Below are 6,850 nucleotides of genomic sequence, written 5' to 3'. Positions count from 1 at the left end.
CGAAGGGCCATATCAGGGCGGTGCTGCTTTGACATATAACGTGCGCCACACACAAGACAGAAGTCGCAGCACAGGCTTCATGTCTTACCCAGTCACATTATTCTGACACCGGACCAACCAGTCCTAGCACTAACCCCATAATGCCAGACGCCAGGCGGAGCAGCCACTAGATTGCCAATTTTAAAGTCTTAGGTATGACCCGGCCGGGTTTCGAACCCACGACCTCCCGATCACGGGGCGGACGCCTTACCACTAGGCCACCGTGCCGGTATGGTTTGAGTCCTATTTATGAGAACGAGAATGAGGGAGAGATGATTGTATTGAATTGAATTGAATTAAATTGAATTGAATTGATCTTTATCTTAACACTGTAACAGAATAGGAAATGCTAAACTACTTTTTTTTTCATCCCGCCCTCGCTCATTGAGGTGAAATAGAAGTTAACCACATTATGTTTGAAAATGTTTCCAGTGCATTATGTACAATAATGTTTTAATACAATCATAGAGTATTAACGTTTTACCAGTATCAGCTGCAAAATATAGTAGTAGTGCTTTACGAGTTTTGCAAGAGAAGCAGCATGTAATGATACGTAAATGTGATACAACAGCGATCAAAGTTCAAGTCTGAAGGTAGGCTCTGAGAAGTGTAACCAGTGCATGCAAATCCTTGGCGATATGATTTATCTCAATAAGGTACAGTGTTCGTCGCACATCCGCAGGCTCCTCAATAAATGCCAGTCGTTCTGATTCATCATAACTCATGTCTGCTTTGTCCCTGAATAACGTCCAGTACAATGTTTCAGCTTTGGTACAATCGTAGGTGAACATGAAGTCATCTGATTTTGCAAGCAGCTGTTTGGATGAAGCATTGTACACCATTCTAATCACTTTCTTTCGTGTTCTGGGGTTCGTAGTAATTTCTAAAGCAAGTGCTTTTACTTCCCCTAGACTGTACTCCCTTTCCAAAGCATCCTTTTCAGCTTTAGTCAACTGCTTTTCCACTGGTTCCTCTGTATCACTCTCTGACGTAAAATATCTGTCCTTGTCACTGTCAGTGGCCACGCATGTGGAGTCAACGGATTGCTGCAAGGCAGGTTCCGTCAGCTTGGATGGAATGTGGCTCCGTGATTCACGTGCTTCAATGTTCACAACACAGCTTGCCTCGCTGTCAATGCGTTCGCCGGCGTGTAGTCTCATTTTCTGTTTGTGCCTAACGTCGGGAACTTTGTCGTACGTGTTTGTGTGAATTATGCCTGATGTTGTGCTGGCATGATTTCGCAGATGATCGATCAGCTGTATCAACAGAAGAAACGCATACCTCTTTGCTGTTAAATTGTTGGGATCATTGTCTGTCACGTCTGAGCTGCGAAGGGGTTTTGTTTACGTTGCGTTGACTAGCTCGGCAAATGGCGGCCTGTTGGTTCTCTGTGCTGAGCAGTTGAAGTGTGACTGTGGCTCCTTCTCATTCTCCGGTGACTTTCCAGTACTTGACATAGTGGTCAGCTGGCAGGCCTGTCAAGGTAGCTTCCACAGCAGTTGGTAGTCCAACGACAGGCATTTTCTTCACTTGTTCAAGTAAATTGCTGGAGCGAAAAATGTGTGCTACCGGAGGGACAGATAGAGAGAGAGAGAGAGAGAGAGAGAGAGAGAGAGAGAGAGAGAGAGAGAGAGAGAGAGAGAGAGAGAGAGAGAGAGAGAGAGAAAGAGAGAGAGAGAGAGACAATGACAATGACAATTCTTTATTTAACGAGGGTAGTAGATTAAGCAGTGGTCTGCTTTTTTACATCCAGCCCTCGCCCTAAAGAGGGACTAACTAAAAAAAATGAAATAAAAAATACAAGATAAAAATTAGAAAATAGATAACTAAAATTCTACATTTTAACAGATAACTAAAGTGAAAACACATTATACATATGTACACAAAATGCATTACATTGAGGTAAATTGCGAGTTGATTGATGTGAATTAAGTGGTATAGTGCAGCTTGCACTTTCTCAACATCATGCTCTAATCCATACATTACATTTTAAAGAAAATCAATCAAACAAGCAAGACATTGCTAAGATCATCACACATCTAAATACATGTAGTGGTTGGTTTGTAAGTCCCTTCATTCGAAAAGGGTTTGTGTACATTATACCAATAAAGAGGAGAGGGGCATGTTTAATACAAAAATTGTATTTGTAATTGTAGAGAGAGAGAGAGAGAGTGAGAGTTGGGGTAATTAAATAAGAGAGAAAGACAGAGACAGAGTGAGAGAGACGGACAAACAGACGGACAGACATACGGACAGACAGTAACCTGCGAGAGAGAGGAAGACAGACAGATAGGCACACAGTCAAAAACCGGAGAAAAAAAAATCATAGAAAGAGATAGAGATAAAAGACACAATTGCAACAGCTCTGCAGATTTCTTTCCTACGTGTTTGTTTAAAACAAATCTGACAGAGAAAGGAGAACAAAACAGAGAGAGAGTAGGAAAGAGAAAGTGTGTAAGAGAGAGAGAGAGAGAGAGAGAGAGAGGAGAGAGAGAGAGAGAGAGAGAGAGAGAGAGAGAGAGAGAGAGAGAGAGGGGGGGGCGAGAGAGAGAACGGGAGAGAGAGATGACGATGATGATTTAACGTTGTTATACAATGAATAGGGTTAGAGGCTATCACGCAGCAAACTCTCCAAGAGAGGGAAATAAAGAGATATATCATCATCATCATCATCATCATCATCATCATCATCATCATCATCATCATCATCATCATCATCGACATCGGCATCGGTATTGGGATCAGCATCGTCACCTACATGTGTCTTTTCATGTTGTTTTTTGTTTGTCGGCTTGTCTAGTCTGTCTGTCTCTGTCTCAGTCTCTGTGTCTGTCTGTCTGTCTGTCTGTCTGTCTGTCTGTCTGTCTGTCTGTCTGTCACGGGCTTGGGGTCTCTGTTTAATTTCGTCTGTTTTCCGTTGTTGCATCTTATTTGCATAACCATCTTCGATAATCATTTGGTCGAAATTTGCCAGGAATAAACCATCATTTGTAATACATTATGCTGACTGTAAGAGAGAGAGAGAGAGAGAGAGAGAGAGAGAGAGAGAGAGAGAGAGAGAGAGAGAGAGAGAGAGAGAGAGAGAGAGAGAAAGAGAGATGAAGAGAGCGAAAAAGAGAGAGAGATGGCGAGAGAGAGATGGGGAGAGAGAGAAGGGGAGAGAGAGAGAGAGAGAGAGAGAGATGAAGAGAGCGAAAAAGAGAGAGAGATGGCGAGAGAGAGATGGGGGAGAGAGAGAAGGGGGGAGAGAGAGAGAGAGAGAGAGAGAGACAGACAGACAAACAAACAAACAGACAGACAGACACACAGACACGCAGACAGACACCAAAGGTTGAGAATAGAGAGAAAACAAGAAAAGTGTGAAGCAGCCGTGCATATTTCTTTTTTGCATAATCCGTGAAAGTAACCTAAGAGAGAGAGAAGAACAGGCAGACAGGCAGGGATGTGTGTGTGTGTGTGTGTGTGTGTGTCTGTCTGTGTGTGTGTGTAGAGTGATTCAGACTAAACTACTGTACCGATCTTTGTGAAATTTGACAGGAGAGTTCCTGGGTATGATATCCCCGAACGTTTTTTTCATTTTTTTGATAAATGTCTTTGATGACGTCATATCCGGTTTTTCGTGAAAGTTGAGGCGGCACTGTCACGCCCTCATTTTTCAACCAAATTGGTTGAAATTTTGGTCAAGTAATGTTCGACAAAGCCCGGACTTCGGTATTACATTTCAGCTTGGTGGCTTAATTAAATTAAAAATTAATTAATGACTTTGGTCATTAAAAATCAGAAAAATGTAAAAAAAAAATAAAATTATAAAACGATCCACATTTACGTTCATCTTATTCTCCATTATTTGCTGATTCCAAAAACATATCAATATGTTATATTTGGATTAAAAACAAGCTCTAAAAATTAAAAATATAAAAATTAGTATCAAAATTAAATTTTCCAAATCAATTTAAAAACACTTTCATCTTATTCCTTATCGGTTCTTGATTCCAAAAACGTATAGATATGATATGTTTGGATTAAAAACACGCTCACAAAGTTAAAACGAATAGAGGTACAGAAAAGCGTGCTATCCTTCTCAGCGCAACTACTACCCCGCTCTTCTTGTCAATTTCACTGCCTTTGCCGTGAGCGGTGGCTGGCGATGCTACGAGTATACGGTCTTGCTGCGTTGCATTGCGTTCAGTTTCATTCTGTGAGTTCGACAGCTACTTGACTAAATGTTGTATTTTCGCCTTACGCGACTTGTTTTTGTTTTGTTTTAATAAACTGAGAGAGTAAGAAAAAGACAAAAAGAGAGACAGAGCTAGAAATACAGAGAGACAGACAGAGAGACGGACCGACCGACAGAATTAGTGCGAGATAGAGATAGAGAGACACACAAACAGGGACAGACAGACAGAGACCGACATTTTGAGAAGAATGAAGAGAAAACCAGCAGTATTATATGCATAGTCTTAAGCTGTGTTTCCATATCGCGACGCGATGGCAGCACGATAGTTGCGGCGAGGTGGCGGCAGCGTCAAAACCGATCGCAACAGTAATATCAAAGAACGCATGTTTCCATATGTGCGACGCGACGGATGCTTCATCTGGGGATTTAATCAAGTTTGAGTGAATCTTTCTTGAAGGTTTTTCTTTGTATTCATAAATTATGAGTAATCTAAGCTTAATTAGTTTGGACAACATTTTGGATGAAATTATTGCTGCTGCAGGAACATTGAATTGGCAAGTCTGTAACAGTAATCGTCTCTCTGACCCCCCCCCCTTGCTTGCTGAAAAATAAAATTAACTCTCTTCCCGTCCTCTGTCACATCCTCTGATTCTTTTGCTGTATCTTTTCCTCTTTTTTTGGTAAAAATTGTATCTTGTCTGTCTTACATTTATAACAAGGGGATAAGCGATTCTCTGACCTTGACATATAACGTGAAATAATAATTCCTATCTAGATGTACATATTTATAACCACATTTAATATAAGCTTAGCTTATTGTGTGGTTACAAATGTTTATATCGCATATATATGCAAGTTATCCAAAGAATGAAATTGTTTTGAGACCTATAGCACCGTTAGTTTGTCAGAACAGGAGGTGGTCCATATCAGGCAGTTGTCCATGTTAGGCTATTTTCCCTTACGACCAGGGTGTGCTTATTGCGTGTCTTATGAGAAACAGACCGCGTGCAGAAACACACACACACTATGATGTGTTGTCGTATTATTTTTGCTTTGGTCAATCGTAGGACCCTATTCTGAGGTCTCAATATTTTCCCACGGTCTTCCCAACGCATGCGATGTCACTTTCCATTGAGCGTTTTTGCCACCATTTGGCAAGGAGTTATCAGCTGAGATAAAACGACTGTAAGTAGAACGCGAAAATCACACCTGGACTCGATCCGACCGACTGGTTCTTGTATACGCAAGAGCACTTGATAGTCTCTGCCGCGGATCATAAAATCGTATAATCTGCTGATTTTCGCATCCCGAATCTACTCAGCTTCGTCCCAATAGGCCCACTTAAAACATCACACGCGGAATTTAAATTAGCTAAGATGGACAACTGGACACCACATGTGAGAACCACGCACCAAGACATTGTCAGCATTGAGAGAATGTTTTCACGGAATTGTTTCACGATTCTGTGACACTGTTATATTGCGGGGTTATGATATTTTCTTCGTTTCTGATTTGAATTCATGTAAATGAAATCAAGTTAAAATTAAACACTATTGTTTTTTTAGAAACCAATGCGGACCCTGAAAGAAATAACGTTTCACTCAGATAAATTTTATCCAGCCTGTCACGTTTTTCATTTATACATTTTGACAGAAAAAAGAAAATAACAAAAGAAAAATTAACACATCTGTGTGGGATTAAAATCAAACGTCGATTTGTGTTACTAAAGTTACTGACCACCATGTGCATGCGAACATTTGCTGCCCCCCCCCCCCCCTCCACATCGTAATCGTATCGGCTCTGTCTCATTTTGCCCACCACCCCTCCACCTCTCCCCAGGACCCCCCCCCCCCCACCTTCCTTTTCAGTAAATAGCCCTTCAGTCGGAGCGGCAGTTGTCGCCACGCATCAGACTTTTTTTTGAATAATTATGTGCGGTTTTTAGTATCTCCTTTACAAAGCTGATCTGATAATTAACTATCTTTTTTTTTGCAAGCAAACGACAAATTCGCCTAAAAAAATGTTATTGACAGTGCATATAGAAAAGGTAGCAAAAAAAACTTGCGGGGACAAAGTGGGCGAGGGAGAGCCTGGGTGGTCAAACGGGGGCCGTGCCATGCCATATGTCACCTGCTGGTTAAACGAAAGGTTTAAAGGAACAGATATCGCACACAATATTTTGATCTTTTGATCAGTCAACCATCAATTTTGTACATCAACCCCAACAGTGTTGTTGTCCAAAAATAAAAGAATTGCATTCTGTCCTCAAACTGAACGGTAGTTCAAAGTTAAAGGGATATTGACCAAAGTGCTTTTGAGGAACAATAAAACACTCTCCCCAAAATAAAGACGCAAAAAACACCCCACACAAATAAATAAATAAAGAAAGAAGCAAAACAGATTTACAAGGAAATTAATTATGTTCATGGTATGCTAGCGCTGTTTTATTTTATTGTATAATAAGCATGCTGATACCGGGATGCAGTATACGTTAAATGTAAATGATATAATGCTGACTATCTAAATGTGAATCAAAAAACAAGAAAGGTAGGTTTTTTAATTTTTTTTTAATTTAAATGTGAACCAGAAAAGATGCATTTCTTTTAAATTGATGGCGCCGTCAAAAACAACAAA

This window comes from Littorina saxatilis, linkage group LG8 (assembly GCF_037325665.1).
Source record: "Littorina saxatilis isolate snail1 linkage group LG8, US_GU_Lsax_2.0, whole genome shotgun sequence".
Classification (NCBI taxonomy): domain Eukaryota; kingdom Metazoa; phylum Mollusca; class Gastropoda; order Littorinimorpha; family Littorinidae; genus Littorina; species Littorina saxatilis.
This window is presented reverse-complemented; position numbering follows the sequence as displayed.